Raw genomic sequence first — 18,090 nt, 5'->3', positions numbered from 1 at the left:
ATTTAGTATGGTCTTGTTTGTGATCATTTGGGTAAATGTCCCAAAGTGGGATTGCTGGGTCATAGGAGAGCTCTAGGAGTTTTTTGAGGAACCTCCATACAACTTTCCAAAGTGGTTGAACAAGTTTACACTCCCAATAACAATGAAGTAAGGTTCCCTTCTGGCCACATCCACTCTAGCATCTGTTATTTTTGTTCTTGCCTATGGCCATTCTAACTGGGGTGAGGTGGTATCTCCATGTTGTTTTGATTTGCATTTCTCTTATGGCTGGTGAGGTCGGGCATTTCTTCATGTGTCTATTGGCAATCCTTCTTTCCTCTTCACAGAATTTTCTCCGTAAGTCTTTAGCCCTCTTATTTTTATTTATTTATTTATTTTTATTTTGAAAATACTGTACAGAGGAGTTAAAATTACATGGGCAAGATAATGAGTACATTTCTTATCAAACATTTTAGCCTCCTCCTTTGTTTCCCCTTCCCATCCCTTCCCATCCTCCCCCCGCCCCCCAATCCTCCTCGCCCCCCCCCCCCATGAAAGTTGTAAAGTTCATTTTCGACATAACGACTTGTACATCTCATTGTTGCAATGTAGCCCACTTATTTATTGGGCAGTTATTTCTTTGAGGATTTGTTGTTGGGGGATTTAATGTTTTGAGTTCCAGGTATAGTTTACATATGATAACCTTGTCCATTGTATGGCTAGTGAATATCTTCTCCCAATAAGTAGGCTTTCTATTGATCTTGCTATCTATATCCTTTGCCATGCAGAAGCTCTGCAACTTAATGCAATCCCATTTTTCCAAATTTTCTTTGATTTGTTGTGTTTCTGTATCTCTTTTAAGAAACTTTAGGTTTATGCCAAGGAGACCTAGTAATGATTTCAGACTTGTAATGTTTTCAGAGTGTCTGCTTTGACTCCGAGGTCCTTGATCCATTTGGATTTGATTCTGGTGCAGGATGACTTTGTGGATCTATTTTTGATTTTCTACAAGTGATTAACCAATTTTGCCAGCACCATTTACTGAAGAGGCTGTCTTTATTCCATTCTATTTTTTTAGTTCCCTTATCAACTATTAGATGACTATAGGTCTGTGGGTTTATTTCTGGGTTTTCAATTCTATTCCATTGATCCTGAGGTCTGTTCTTGTGCCAGTGCCAAGCTGTTTTGATTACAATGGTTTTGTAGTAGTGTTTGAAATTTGGTATTGATATTCCTCCAGCACTGTTCTTTCTGTTAAGGATCATTTTTGCTATTTGGGGTCTTTTATTGTTCCATATGAATTTTTGGATTGCCTTTTCTATTTCCTTGAAGAATGATGTTGGAATATTGATAGGTATCACACTGAATTTTAGATAGCCTTGGGAAGTTTTGCCATTTTCACGATGTTGATCCTTCCAATACAGGAACATGGGAGTTTTTTTTTTTTTTGCCACTTTCTAAGTTCTGTTTTGATTTCCTTTTTCAAGTTTTTAAAGTTTTCATCATAGAGATCCTCCATTTCTTTGGGTATGTTAATTTCTAGGTATTTTATTTTTTGTGGGGCTATGACAAATAGAGTTTTTTTCTGGTTTTCAGCATGCTTTTCTCATTGTTGGCATACAGAAAAGCCATTGATTTTTGAGGGTTAAATTTATACCCTGCTACTTTACCAATATTTTGAATCAGCTTAAGTAATTTGAGAGTGGAGTCCGTGGGCTTCTTTAAATACAAGATCATGTCATCTGCAAAGAGGGAGAGTTTTACTTCTTCTTTCCCTATTTGGATCCCTCTAATGTTTGCATCTGGTTTTATGGTTTAACTAGGCATTTAATTCTAAATTGAAGAGAAGTGGAGACAGTGGACCTCTTTGTCTAGTTCCTGAGTTAAGAGGAAATGGCTTTAGTTTTTCACCATTAAGTATAATGCTGGCTGTAAGTTTGTCATATAGAGCCTTTGTTGTACTGAGGAATGTTCTCTGGATTCTTAATCTTTGCAGAATCTGCAACATAAAGGGGTGTTGGATCTTGTCAAATCCTTTTTCTGAATCTATTGAGATAACCATGTGGTTCTTGTCCTTGCTCTTGTTGATGTGATGAATTATATTAATTGATTTGTGTATATTGAACCAACTTTGCATGAAATGAATCCTGAAATGAATCCTGTTTGATCGAGGTGTATGATTTTTTTGGATGAATTGTTGAAGTCGATTGGCCAAAAGTCTGTTGAGAATTCCTGCATTAATGATCATCCAAGAAATGGGTCTATAGTTCTCTTTCTTTGAAGACTCCCTGCCTGGTTTTGGGATGAGGGTTATGATGGCTTCATAGAATGAGTTCGGTAGTGAACTTTCTCTTTCAATTTCATTGAAGATTTGGAGGAGTGTTGGTGTGAGCTCTTCTTTGAAGGCCTTGTAGAATTCCACTGTAAATCCATCGGGATCTGGGCTTTTGTTAGATGGGAAGACTCTTACTGCTGTTTCTATTTCAATGTTGGATATGGGCCTGTTAAGATGGTTTAACTCATCTTGGTTTAGTTTCTGCATGTCAATATTTGCTAGGAAAAGGTCCATTTCTGCCAAGTTCTCAAACTTATTAGCATAAAGTTTTGAGAAGTATTCCCTTATAATGTTCTGAATCTTGGTTGTTTCTGTGGTGATGTGTCCATTCTCATCTCTGAGTTTATTTATTTGGGTGTGTTCTCTTCTTTTTCTGGTAAGATTTGCTAAAGTTCTGTCAATTTTGTTAATTTTATCGATGAATCAACTCTTTCTTTTGTTGATTCTTTCTATGGTATTTTTGGATTCTAATTCTTTAATTCTGATTGAATATAAATCATTTCTTTCCATCTACTGGATTAGGGATTATCTTCCTGTTCTTATTCATAGAGGCTCTCAGATGTCCCATTAAATTGTTGGTTTCAGATATCTACAAGTTGTTTGTGTTGGAACTCAGGGCTATAAACTTGTCTCTAAGTACTGCCTTTGCTGTGTCCCAGAGTAGGTGGTAATTTGTGTGTTCACCTTTGATGAATATCATGAATATTTGAATTTCCTTTGTAATGTCTTTCATGACCCACTGGTCATTCCACAGTGTGTTTATCAGCCTCCATGTGTTACAGGACTTTCTTCGGTGGCTTTTGGTGGTGAGTTCTAATTTTATTCCCTTGTTGTGTGAGAGAATGCAAGGTATAACTTCTATGTTTCTGAATTTGGAAAAGTTTGTTTTGTGACCTAAAGTGTGGTCTATTTTGGGAAATGTGCCATGAGCTGCTGAGAAAAACGTGTATTCTGATGCTGCTGGGTGAAATATACGGTAGATGTCTGTTAAATATAGTTGATCTATGCAGGTGTTTAGATATGCAGTTTCTGTGTTTAGTTTTTCCCGAGTTGATCTATCTAGTGGGGAAAGTGGTGTGTTAAAGTCCCAAAAAATTAATGTCTTTGGATCTATGTCGGATTTGAGGGAAAGTAGTGTTTCTTGAAGAAATTTGGGTGCTTGGTTGTTTGGCGAATAGATATTTCGAATTGTAATATTCTCCTGAAGGAGAAATCCCTTAATTAGTATGTAGCAACCTTCCTTATCTCTTCTCACTAATTTTAATTAGAAGTCTATTTTATCTGTTATTAGGATTGCAACTTCCGCCTGTTTATGTGGGCCGTTTGCTTGGTAGATTTTGTTCCAGCCTTTCACATTGAAAATGTGTTTGTTTTTATGGGCAATATGAGACTCCTGAAGGCAGCAGATAGAAGGATCTTGCTTCTTAATCCAACTTGACAGTCTATGTCGCTTAATTGGAGAGTCAATCCGTTAATGTTGAGAGTTAGAATTGAGAGCTGTTTGGGAGTTCCTGCCATTTTATGCCCCTTCTTGGGGGCTGCAGCAACTGGGTTCTTCCTATGGTTCTTGGATTCTCAGTTTGAGTGCGGTTTCTTTGCCTTTATTGTGGTCTTGTTGATTTTCTATGTGTAATACATCGTTAAGTGTCATTTATAGGGCTGGTTTGGTGTATATATATTGTTTCAGTTGTTCTTTGGTATGGAAGGTTTTTATTTGGCCTTCGGTTATGAAGGAGAGTATAGCTGGGTACAGTATAATTGGATGATAATTGTTTGTCTTTAGGGCATGGCAGCTCTTCTTGCTGTAATTTTCTCCACTGAGATATCTGAGGTTATTCTAATTGGTTTCCTTTTGTAAGTGGTTGATCTTTTCTCCTTGACTGCTTTAAGGATTTTTTCCTTGGAATTGATGCTGTGGGGATTATAATGTCACGGTGTGATATCCTGTCACGGTCTGGTCTATTTGGGGTTCTAAAAGCTTCTTGAATCTGAATAGGTCTATCTTTTTGCATGTTTGAGAAGTTCTCTGCCTGGAAAATGTTAACCAAATTTCCTAGACCATTAACTTCTGACTCTAGGTGCTCCTCTACACCCATTATCCTCAGATTAGACCTTCTGAGGGTGTCTTCCAAATGTTGAATAGATCTAGCATATTTCTTGGATTTGTCTGGATATTTGTATGTTCTTTCTGTATAATAACCTCGCTGTCTTCAATCCCTCATATTCGATCTTCTACATGGTCTTCCATACTCTCAAGACTTTCCACTTTGTTTTTAATTTCTTTTCCTTCTATTTGGTCAGCTTTGATGACTTCAAATTCTTTGTTGGAGCTTTGTTTTAGATCTTATATGAACTTCATTATTTCCTTAATTTGGTGTTGTGTTTATTCTCAAATCACTTAGTTGATCGGTTATGGTTTCCTTGGACTCCCATTCCTTCTGTTGGGCTCCATTCAACATTCCCTTTCCGGTCTCCCTGACTTCTTTCAGCTGTCTTTTATTGGATTCCATGAATCCATTTTTGTGCTAGAACACTATTTTAAGGCAAGCATCAACCAAAGTCCTGTAGTTGCACAGTCAAAAGTCTGGGCATTTTGTCAGTATCAATTTATGGGCCTTTGTCAGTATCAAAGATGGAGCTCTCTGGTGGTGGGAGAGGGGCCACCTTCCTTCCTCTGCTTTCTGAGAAGGAGTGAGGATGTCAGGGTTCTATTCATGTCAGAATCTTGGTGACTGGGCCCTCTATGGTCTGTGATATGCAGCATGAATATATCTGTTCCTTGTCAGTTCTTCCTGGTGTTGAGTAGAATACGCACACTGTGTCTGGCATCTTTTTGACTGGACTCTCTCTGTAGGCATGTTGGCTCTGGCCGCTGATTCTCTGATCTGTTTCCTTGCCTGGATATTCCATCTCTGGCCAAACTCTCTGTACTGTGATGGCACACTGGGTGTGATTCTCTAGCCTAGGACTGTTGACTGGAACACTAAAACTGTTGTCTACATGATAGCTCGTTTAGCCTAGACCTTCTGCCATCTTCATCCGAACTCTAGATTATGACTTTTTATACTCTAACTTGGGACAATGATCTGCTGTCAGTTACTTTCCTCTCTTCTCCTTCTTTTGCCCTTCCACTTACATAATTTTTATTTAAAGAAACATATTTGAGCTTGTATTTCTAAATTCTTTAAAATTATCTGAATTTCTTCATACTTCTGGCAGACTCCTATATCTTTCTCAAGGGAATATTTTGTCACTACCATTTTTATCCTATATAATATTAGATATCTTCCTGCCTAATTCAGTGCAAGATATAAATTACATTCATCCAGATATTTCAACACTTGTACCACCATAAAATCCTTTCTTACGAAGAAATCATGATTTTAGTATTTCTGGGGAGGTGTCATCTGTCATTTTTGAATGACCCTAAGTAATACTTACATGCAAACATTTTCAAACCAATATGCCATTCAGTAGATGAACGAATCAACAAAATGTGATATATATCACATTTTGTGGACATATATATATATATATGGTTGAACTCTATGCTTCCAATTCAAAAGGAAATGGAAAGATTTTTTAAAATCCTGCTAAATAAAATAAACCAGACTCAAAGAAACAGATTCCATAGTTTCCCTCATTTGTAATAATAGGATATGTATAGAATAACACTAGCAGATGAGCAGAATGGCTCAAAAGCTTTGCATATAGGACCATACAAGATCATGTTGAGCAAAATAAACACCTAGATATGGAAACAGAGGTTTTTCTTTGTGTTTTTTTCTAATGTACTATGTGATTTCTTTTGTGTTTTCCCCTATAGTTTATCCCCTGCTGTATTTGATTTCAGTACTGTGTGTATTGCACATGCATTTATCTTAACTTGAGAAGACAAGATGAACAACAAATTGGGGAGACAAAGGACAAAGGGCAAACCAATGCAATAGCAGTACTCACAAGACAACATGTTGGAAATTTACATTACAACTTGTGAGGGGTTTGGGGGGAAAGGAAAAGTGTGAGAAAAATGAGGTACATGTTATGTATTCACTACCTTACAATTAATGCAACCCCTGTATATATCACCTTAAAAATAAAATTAAGCAAAAATAAGTTACATAAAGTATACTTTCACTGTATTGCTATAGTAAATATTATCCTATGTGCATTACCTTTTAAAAAATCAACACTATTTGCCATCTAATTTGAATCAATTACACCTTTCTTTATCAGAGGTTCATCAACTTGAATGTTATCCAAATATACAATATTTTCACAATATATCTGTCATAATTTTCAAAAAAAATTATAAGTTAATATTGTCCCATAGTAAAACAGAAAACAGTTTAATTCTATGGAAACTCCTAACTTTTAAAACTGAATAATTGTTAAAAGGACAGAATATATGTGTTCTTCAAAGTTCTTACAAATACTAACTACTCATTTTCAAATTCTGAACATTCCATATCAGAGATATTCAAAACATTACCTGTTTGTATGTTATTTAATTCTGAATAACTGCAGTTTCTAATGGGGTGCTACATATTGAGAAATCAACAAAAAAATAGCCACATTCTGGTGGAGGATATAACTACGAAGTATGTGTAATAATTAATTCCTCAAGAGTAAACATTTGTTCATCATAGTAAGCTATTATTTCTGTGATCATCAATCCCAAGCTTTTATGCCATAACGTCTTCCTAGCCCAACAGTTTCCAATTTGTATGATGCACCTTAAAATTCCCTTAATTCACATCATGAATAGCTTATCACTATTGTGAAAAAATACTACACTTGTGCTAATATGATGCCTTTCCTATTGTGGAAAGTACACTACACTAACCTTTGCTGCAACATTTTTCTGATTTCTAGAAATCAGAGCACTTGCAAATATTATTTATATTTTTATCTATCATAGATATTCAGGAGGCTAAGATCAGAAGATTATGGTTCAAAGCCCACCCAGTCAGGAAGATTCCTTAGATTCTTATCTCCAATAAACTTCTCAGGAAAAGCCAGACTCAAGTGGCACTGAGGTTGAAGTTGTAGGGCATGAGCCTTGAGCAAAAACTGGCTCAAAGAGAGTGGCCAGGCCCAGAGTTCAAACCTGAGGACAAACCAAAAAATAAAACCAACTCCAACCTCGCATTTTTCTCATTGTATACAGAGGCATGTAATTAAGGAAATTTCTTCCTGTATTACAAATAGATAGAAGAACCAAGACCTCACACAATTACTGTCTTCATACCATGTTACACCAAAGCCTCAAAAAATTGCTTGTTCTAAATTAATAAATTAATATCATCCATTTGTTGGCAACTCTGTGCAGATTATTCACACTATCTCATTTTATACATGAACTGTTGGAATTATCAATTAACTAAGTTCTAATTATACCTCGCTTGAAAGAATATTTTAAGCAAATAAAATGTCTGATTCATGTGTGAATTTGTGAATTAAAACCTCTACTTAAAAAGAATTTTGTAGTATCCTATAGAATATGAAATTAGAAACACAACCAAAATATTTATTTTAAATATAAATTCTAATTTAGCAAGGTCTACAAAGTCCTACGTTAGATGAACTTTTTATTTTTCCAGGCTTAAAATTTTGTAATCCTTCATTATTTCTTTGAAATCCAACAGAATGATGCTTATTTTTTCAAATTTTTGATTGGGAATCATGAGCCATTTTGCATCTAGGAATGTTGTGTAATGCAGAGAGCATTTAAAACACAACTGAGGATTATATATGAGTTGCATTTCAATAGGAAACTTGCCTTCTCAAAACATAATGACAAAATTAGCCCAAACTTCCAAATGTGTATTCCTTTCTTGTTGTTTGGTTTGTTTCATTGAGACAAAATTATACTACCTTGTCCAGGGAACGTATCACTATGTAATCCCACTCTCTAATCTCCTCTCTTAGCTTGAGTGCTAGAATTCCAGGCTTGTATCAAATTGCCCTTCCATAGTTTGGTGGTTTATTTAATCTAGATACAGACTAGCAATTCTGAACTTCTCCTGTGATCTTATTCATTAGACTGACTGCTCAAGTTGTTTATGTACTATTTTCAAAGATGTTCTATCATTTCACACAGGATATGAACATTTTCAGATGCACCTGCAGGGGTCTCTGATTCATTCTTCCATGGATCCAATCCCTTTAATAATGATTACTTGACTTTCTTTTTATCTCTGGTCCCTAGGTATGTAATATTATCAAACTTTGAATAAATTTCACTTGAGGACTTTCTAATATTAAAAATTATCACTTGATCTAGTCTTACTCAGGATATATTTTCTATTGTTTTCTAACATTTCTCCATATTCTGAGAGTTGTTTTATTTGTGCAGGTGTGTTTGCACATATATGTGCCTCTGTGTGTATGTGTATGTTTGCATGTGTGTATGCAAAAGCCTCCGCAACCTCATTCAGCAATCTTGCTCATCACTAGTATTCCATCACTTGAGTTCATGCCTATAATTCTAGGTACTCAGGAGGCTGAGATCTGAGGATTGCAGTTCAAATCCTGTATGAGTAGGAAAGAAATGTTCTGAGGCACTTATCTCCAATTAACCACCAGAAAACTGGAAGTGGCTCTGTGGCTCAACAGGTAGAGCACTAGTCTTGAGCTGAAGAGTGGAGAGATATTTCCCAAGCTGAGTTCAAACCCTGCCTCAACCATTAAAAAAAAAAAAGAAAGAAAAAAGATGAAAGAAAGAAAAAGAAATGAGATCTTGGCCACCAGTTCATTGCTAGTATAATTCCTGCTTTCTCACCATGGACTTTTTTTCCAGTTAAGTCCATGCTCTTATATCTAACTTGCTTTGGAACCAGAATTATTCTTCAATTGTACATTTTACAAATTTGCGTGATTAGCAACCATGATTTAGAGATAGAAGTTGAAAGAGAGTGGCCTCATCGATCATGTTCTTCTTAGTATTAATTATTTCTCTGTGTCACTCCCATAGATCTACATAATGGCCTTGGCTTTATTGGTTCAATGTTGTCTTATTTGCAGAGTCTTCTATAGTATATTGAACCATTAGACTTAAACACAGAACTTTTCTTTCTCTTATTATTCCTATTGTTTCTTCTACTGTTAACTTGTGTACACTTGGGAAATAATTCACAACACACACACAAATAAACTTTTCTGAGAATCTTCTCCAAGTTAAATTTAATTTAAGAGCACTTATGGAATTTGAAGTTAATGTACTCATGGATAATGGTTTCTTTTATGTTTTTATAGTAAAAAATAATGTACAGAGGGCTTAGAGTTACATAAGTAAGGTAATGAGTACATTTCTTATTGTTACATCCTCTTTTGTTTTTCCTGTGTTATCCATTCCCTCCCCATCTGCCCAATTCCCCCTCCCCTCCACAAGTTGTAAAATTCGTTTTCTACATAGTGTCTTGTTCATATCATTGTTACAATAGGTCATCCTGAATCTTTGTTTCAGCATTTTGTTGTTTCCCTTCTCCTCCCCACACTAGAAAAATGTATATGCAAGATGCAGGGCACCAACATCATATCCAGTGAAAACAGGAGTTATATCATGCGGGAAGAACATGGAGGAGAAACGAAAAAAATCACATAGTACATTTTAGATACATTTAAAACAATTTCAATAAAGAATAAAACAAGTTGTGTCCCTATCTTGGGTTTCATTTTTCTTAACATTATCTTATATGGCCATATGTACATGAATAATGTTTTTATAAGTCATTTAAATTTTATATTTTGTATTTACTAAGTTGTCTCTGAAAGGCATGTTACCTCATGTCCAAAGATGTCTTTGTGCTAGTTCTATGAAGCCTGAAAACATTCATTTTACCTGAAGAGAGTGTCTTTCTTCAATTTTTTTAGCTCCCTTATCGAAGATTAGATGGCTATAGGTTTGTAGGTTCATTTCTGGGTTTTCAATTCTATTCCAGTAGTCCTGAGGTCGGTTCTTGGAGATTCCTCAAAAGACTCCACATAGAGCTCCCCTAAGACCCAGCAATCCCACATTTGGGCATTTACCCAAATGTTCACAAACAGGCCACATTAGAGGTACCAGCACGACTATGTTTATTGCAGCCTTATTTACCATAGCTAAGGTATGGAACCAACCCAGATGCCCCTCAGTAGATGAATGGATCAAGAAAATGTGGTATATATACACAATGGAATCCTATGCCTCCATCAGAAAGAATGACATTGCCCCATTTGTTAGGAACTGGAAAGACTTGGAAAAATTACATTAATTGAAGTAAGCCACGCCCAAAGAAACATAGGTCCCATGGTTTTCCTTATTTACAATAACTAGTATATGTCTGAGTCAAACAAAAAAGATCAGATAAGTTGATGTTAGGGAAATGAACCCTAAGATATGTATTCGAATGTTTTTTGTTCTTTCATGTGACTTTTTCTAACACATTTATAAGATGATTTCCTTGTTGCTTTTTATGTCCCTTCCCCACGGGATAACAATAACCCCTGATTTCACTGTATTTGATGTCGGTATAATTTCTGGAGGGGAATGGAAAAAAAACGAATCATTTAAATAAGGATACAGGTGGACTCATTGCAACAATGAGATGTAGAAGTCGTTATTTCAAAAACGAACTTTACAACTTTGTTGTTGGGGGGAGGAGGATTGGATGGAGGGGGGAGGGGAGGATGGGAAGGGGAAACCAAGGAGTAGGCTACATTGCTTGATAAAAAAATGTACTCATTCCAGATCTTAGATATAAATAATGCTGCAATAAACTTAGTTGTGCTCGTAGCTTTAGTGTGGTCTAGTTTGTAAACATTTGGGTAAATGCCCAAAAGTGGGACTGCACATCCCCTCCAGCATCTGTTGTTATTAGAGTTCTTGATTATACCCATTCTAACTGGGGTGAGGTGAAATCTCAATGTTGTTTTGATTTGCATTTCTTTTATGTCTAGGGATGGGAAGGGGAAACCAAGAAGTAGGCAACAATGCTTGATAAAAACTGTACTCATTATCTTGCACATGTAATTGTAACCACTCTGTTCAGTATTTTCACTGTAAAAAATATATATTCATTGTTAGAAAAAAAAGAATCCACGCTTGAAGAAACTGTCCCTGACTTTTTTCGAGTGTATTCTTTATTCATATAAAAATTGTCTGAAAACTTCTTCTTGAAAGTATTTCAAAAGGAAACAATGTGCCATTTGAAGGCCAGCATAGAACAAAAGGAAATAAACATTGTTTTAAAAGTTTTCTTTTGCAAGGAAACAAAGACTTGGAGGTTTTAATTTGTCTTATGCATGGATATTTCACTATTGAGATGATTCTGTTGTTGCAGGAGTCACTTATTAATTCATTTAGTCTTGTCCTGAATTCTCCAGCGCAATTAGTATTCCAAAAAAGCAGGATTCAGTGAGTATGATCAGCAAAAGGAGTCTGTTCTCAAACCAGTGCTTTATGGATGGTCCCAAAGAAATATGTGCATTTTTTTCTTGTTTGTTTAGTTTGTCCTTGTTATGGAGCTTGAACTCAGAGGCTGGACCATGTCCCTGAAGAAATGTCTTCCCTGGCCAACTTCCCCCAAAGCTAGGACTCTACTACTTGAGCCAAACTCCATTTCTGGCGTTTTTGGTGTTTGGTTACAGATAAGAATGTGACAGACTTTCCTGCCTAGGTTGGCTTTGAACTGAGATAGTAAGAAAGCCAAGTGACATCAACTGTATCAAGATTTCTGTTTTGAACCAAGAAATACTAGACAAAGTTTAATATAAACTAATATTTGACAATTTTTAAAAGAAAAGAATATGTCTAACAAAGAATCCATAACTTAAATAACTCCACAAATGTAGGTGCACTGAATCATTTTTGACGCATTTTTTCATCTGTTTGGGAAGATAACTATTGACTTCATAGATTCTTTTTGGGGAAACTTAGTCATATTTGCCTGTTGTCACTGGCTTTGTACACATGCATGCTGTACATACTTCTAAGGGCCCTAAATAAAGGAAGTCTTGAAATTCTCAACAATATTTAAATAAGATGCTCCAGCCTAGGGTTAAGATTTTAGGTGTGGACATTTATCAACACTCCTGATTCAGACTCTACTTGATATAATTTTTCATCAATATTTTGTTTTTAGTTTTGCTCTTTGTAAATTCACATGCACCTATGAAAAATTGTGTGGCCATCCCAATAATATTCTCAAAGTACCTCTTAATCATGACTCACAAAAAGTTGTATTATATTACAACAAGGAAAAATGCTATAAATAAAGAAAACAATAATTAAATATTAATGATTACTAAAATAAAAAACAAAACAATTACCAGGGTTTTCAGTATTTGAAGTGTACATAGTAGAGTTTACTATTTTCTCATATTCCTGTACATTTAAAACTGGATAAAGCTATAAGTAGCCTTTAAATTTACTCACTAAGATTACTATTTATAGTTCATCTCATCATTTGTATGTGGATTATATCATTATTTGTTCATCACTAACATATAACGTAAAGGAGCCCTAAAGATTTAACAGAAACTGTGTACTTAAAATCTTAACTCTTCACTCTGCTTCTTTACACAGCCTTTACAACTTCTCATTTGTAAAGTTTCTATAAAATCTGAAATGTTCATATTTACTAGTACATGCTACCAGAAATATTATATACTTTATCAAAAATTTTTATGACCTGCCAAACAGTCTTAATTTTGCCATATATAAGCAAATCCCAAAATTAAACATATTTAAAACATTAAAACTTTTAACAAACCTTAACATTTGCTGCAATGATCATTATGACAAGTGCCTTTTGTAGAATAATTGAATTCCTCCTCCTACAAATCTCATGAACAACAAATATCTGGAATTATTTTGTTTTTGATATGTCAATCTTGACTTTATTCTTAAATGTGTGCTTATGTAAGAAACACATGGTTCTAAAATTTCACAATTCTTTTGAACTTATTTTTGTTGAATTGTCTAGTTTAAGAAAATCAATTACTCTTTATATATAAAAAATGTTTTGTGCTCAATTTGGCTGCACATACACTAAAATTGGAACATACAGAGAAAATTAACATGGTCCCTGCACAAGGATGATACACAAATTAGTGAATCATTCCATATTTTTACAACAACAGATGCTGGAAGGGATATGGCCAGAAGGGAAGCCTACTGCATTCTTGGTGGGAGTGTAAACTTGTTCATCCACTTTGGAAAGCAGTTTGGAGGTTCCTCAAAAGCCTCCACATAGAGCTCCCTATTATACAGCAATCCCACTTTTGGGCATTCTCCCAAATGATCACAAACCAGTCCATACTAAAACTACCAACACAACAATGTTTATTGTAGCATTATTTTCCATAGCTAAGATATGGAACCAACCCTGATGCTGCCAGGTAGAAGAATGGATCAAGAAAATGTTCTCTCTCTCTCTCTCTCTCTCTCTCTCTCTCTCTGTGTGTGTGTGTGTGTGTGTGTGTGTGTGTGTGTGTGAATGTACACTTACACAACCACTTTGGAAAGCAGTCTGGTGAGTCCTCAGAAAGATAAATATTGACCTTCCTTATGGCCCACTCATACCACTTCTAGGCATCTATCCTGAACAACAGGTACCAATATTCAAGGACAAATGCACTTCCATGTTTATTGCAGCACTGTTCACAATAGCCAGGATATGAAAACAACCCATATATCCCACCAGAGATGAATGGATCAAAAAACTGTGGTAACTATACATAACGGAATATTTTCCAGCCATTAGAAAGGACAAAATAATGGCATTATTAGGGAAATCAATCAAGCTACAGGAAATCATGTTGAGTGAGTTAAGCCAAAAGCAAAGAGACAAATGGCACATGGTCTCCGTGATAAGCAGATGTTAAATCCAAAATGTAAGGTGATATGCCAAAATTAACAACACTTAAGAAACCAAGAACTTCCACTCATCTTGTCGAATCACTACTAAATAACCCCATTCTGCCCGTCATATGTGCACACTGAAGGAAAACCAGGAGGATGACACAGAACTAGAAGGAATCAGGGAAAAACATACAACAGTGGGATCCATCAGCTGCACTGGACATTGACCAAAATGAACTAAGCAACTCAATGTCACTGGAGGGAGGGAGGGAACAAGTGGGAAAGAGGGAACAGCTGACGCTATGCAATACAAAAGAAATATACATATTTCAAAACAAAAAATTTACATATGGAAGAAATAACTCTATTGCAAAGCTCATAGAATTGATAAATGTTGTAGACCATAATAGACAATTTGCTCCATCGAAGTTAGAATGTGTTTGTGACTTAAACTAAGCATCACTATCCCACAATATTGTGAAATTTGGGAAATTTGTAACCACTTAATCACAAAAAAAACATTTGAAAAAATGATGAAGGTGGAAAAATAAGTTGCTCTAAAAAACAAAAAAGGAAAATGTTCTGTGTGTATTTGTGTGTACACACTCACGCACACACATATACTATATATATATATGTGTATATATATGTATATTAATTCTATGCCTCCATCAGAAAGAATGACATCGCTCAATTTGTTAGGAAATGGAAAGACTTGGAAAAAAATTATATTAACTGATGTAAGCCAAGTCCAAAGAAACATAGGTCCCATGGTATCCCTTATTTGCAATAACTAGTATATGTCTGGGATAAGCAGAAAAGTTGAAAGCCTATGTGTATATGACTAGATAAGTTGATGTTAAGCTAAATAACCCCCAAGATAGAGACACAAGTGTTTTTTTTCTTTCTTGCTGTTGTTTCTCACATATTTATAATGTACGACATGATTGTTTTTCCTTTTTATACATTCCTCCCCAACAGTATAACCCTGTTTTCACTTTATTTGATGTTGGTGCACCTGCATCTTGAATGTACACTTCTCTAATTTGGGGAGGGAAAGGAAAAAAACAACATGCTTAAATAGGAATTCAGTTTGACCCATTGTATAACAATAGATGCACAAGACATTATTTTGAAAAACGAACTTTACAATTTAGGCTAGGGATATTTGGTGGGGCTTTGGGGTATGAGGAGTGTACTTGTGGAGGTGTAAGGGAAGGAATGGTGGGGGTAAAACAAAGGAGGAGGTAACAATGCTTGATAGGAAATGTATTTATTACTTTGCTCATATAACTATAACCCCTCTGTACAGTATTTTTACAACAAAAATGTATAAAAATGTTTTGAGATGGAAGAGTTTATGACGCCCATTTTACCCATATAATATCATTAACAAAGAAATTAATGCAAAACACTGATATGAAGATATTTTGAAAAAGTGAGTGTGTGTGCATTCCTGCGTGTTGGCATGCTCTGAGTTTGAAATCAGGGCTTCAACATCTCGCTACGTCTTTCTCTCTAGATTGGTGAGTTATTATATGAGCTACATCTCCATTCCTGGCCCTTTGCTATTTCGTTAAAATTTTGAAAAATAATCTCATGAATTTATTTTGTCCTGTTGGCTTCCCAATATTATCCACAGATCTCAGGCTCCTTAGTAGGTATCCCGAGTAGTTAGGATTACAGGTGTGACAAACCAGTACCAGGCTTTCAGAATAATTTTAAAAGTAGAAGAAAATTTACTTCAGAGGCCTGTTTTATCATCTCCTAGTCTTAAAGCATTTTGGAGTGATTATATGTGAAATTTTTCATTCTTGAATTATTAAAATACAGTAAGTGATGACATTTAAAAGATTTAGTACTTTTTAAAAATGATACTGGAACTATGGGACAGAAGAAATTTGCCTCTCTTTGGACCATATTTTATAAGCTCAACTCTGTGCATGATAACACAATGTCACCAACACAGTCTGTGTTGAAGACAAAATGTAACAGAAAACAATTACCATGGGCAATAATTGCTATGCTATTATTTCTTGGACAGTATGAATATTGAATTGAGAGTATCAGTGAATGGAGAGAATTTATCTACCTTTTGTGTATTGCTGGAAGACTTTTGGAAAATTTGACTCATTTCCTTCCTCACTGTGTGTCTTGGGCCATGCATTTAGTGCCTTTAATTACAATTTTTCCCAACACTAAAATGGTAATAACATTAGCATTATAGCAAATGTTATCTTAAGAATTAAGTGTCCTTAGAATGATGAACTCTTTTCTCATTCTTGTAGAGGCATTATCAGATGAGAGGAACTGTATTTTTTTGTTTGCTTACATCCATTTATTCTTGAGTTTGAAATCTGAACTTCTTAAGACTGAAAGAAACCAAAATTAGACACGCAGGCTTTGGAAAGAGCAATCAATGTAAAATAAATAAAATACATATAGATATGTAAAAGGTCTAACTAAATTGTTATATAGTCTCAAGCATAAACAGAAAATGATTTAAGCAATATCATGTTATTGAAAATTGAAAAATGCTAGGAGTTGCTTAATTTTTTCCTTTTTACTACCTTGAATTAATTATTTTTGTATAGAGAGATTAAAGATGAGATTAACAAGAAAGTTGATTAAAAATGGACAAAAGTTCGAATAGACTTGTTTTCTATAAACCCCTCTATATCACCAGTGGGTTTACACAGTTGTGTTTAATATAACTTCTGTGCTGGCTTAATGCTGTGAGAAGAAGTCATTAGAGAAATGTAATTCAAAATTACTATGATACTACTTTATAACTATTATAACTCTTATCAAAAAAAAATCAAAGGAACCAGGTGTGGTGGTAAAAGTTTGTAATTCCAAGTATTTAGGAGGTTGGGTTTTGGTCTTAAGCCGGTCTAGGGTACTGAAGATAGTAAAAACTTGCCCTTTATTCCCTTTTGAATAAAAGGTAATCGTGTTGGTGAGACTGTGAAGAAAAAGAAATTTTCTACTCTTGGACAAAATCCAGGTTAGTATTCTCCTTGTAGAAAGTAGTATGCAGTTTTCTAAAGAAATCATACTTGAAATATCATCTGACCCACCAATCATGTGATTATTTCTCTCTGGGTAACTCGTAAATATATCTGTAGTTCATTGTTATTCACATTATTCACAACAACACCCAAGATGTAAATCGAAGTTCAGTGTTCAACAACACTAATAAAGCAACTGTGTTACATGCACAAATATCTTTTTCTGTTTCATCCTTAAAATAACAAGAGACTGCTCCCATTAGCCACAACTTGCAATGACCTGTAAGATGTATTCGAAATGAAGAAAAATGTTATGTTCTGATCTTTGTAAACACTCACACACACACACACACACACACACACACACACAAACCATCCTCAAACATTGACAGAATTTTTTTTTTTAAGTAAAGCATTTAGTTCTGGCATTTAGTTCACAATGCATAAGATACTAGATATACATTATGACCAGGTATAGAGTTGTAATATACAACATGAGGATACAGGGGACAACATTGGTCTTACATAGGAATGAAGCTAAGTAAGTAGGAGTTGTTCTTCCTAGTAGTGGTTACTCTTTTAGTTGTTCTTCCTTCAATAATGGATAAGATGAATGTAATTCTTTAAGTATACCTGCCTATTTGCAGAAATAATAACAAAAAATATAGCAATAATGTTGCACGCTCAACATAGAACAAAATGTCGAATTAAAATACATGAGATTATCATTCATGTAAACTAATTATTACAAATAAAGGAAACCGTGGGACCTATGTGTCTTTAAATCTGGCTTACTTCACTAATATGATTTTTTTCAAGATCTTCCATTTCCTTACAAATGAGGTGGTCACATTCTTTGTGATTGAAGCATAGTTTTCCATGTGTGTTTATCTGTGCGTGTGTGTGTGTGTGTGTGTGTG

At 35.0% G+C, this 18,090-nt stretch overlaps 1 non-coding gene across 1 annotated transcript; it reads left to right on the top strand.

Moving 5' to 3' along the window:
- Nucleotides 1–13,322: 13,322 nt before the first annotated feature.
- On the top strand, nucleotides 13,323–13,428 carry LOC122100072. The gene has a single exon (XR_006146090.1). It is a non-coding gene; the product is annotated as a U6 spliceosomal RNA (small nuclear RNA).
- The last annotated feature ends 4,662 nt before the right edge of the window (nucleotides 13,429–18,090 follow it).

The sequence above is a fragment of the Dipodomys spectabilis genome, unplaced genomic scaffold, assembly GCF_019054845.1.
Source record: "Dipodomys spectabilis isolate Male_0828 unplaced genomic scaffold, ASM1905484v1 ptg000558l, whole genome shotgun sequence".
NCBI lineage: Eukaryota > Metazoa > Chordata > Mammalia > Rodentia > Heteromyidae > Dipodomys > Dipodomys spectabilis.
This window is presented reverse-complemented; position numbering and strand designations above follow the sequence as displayed.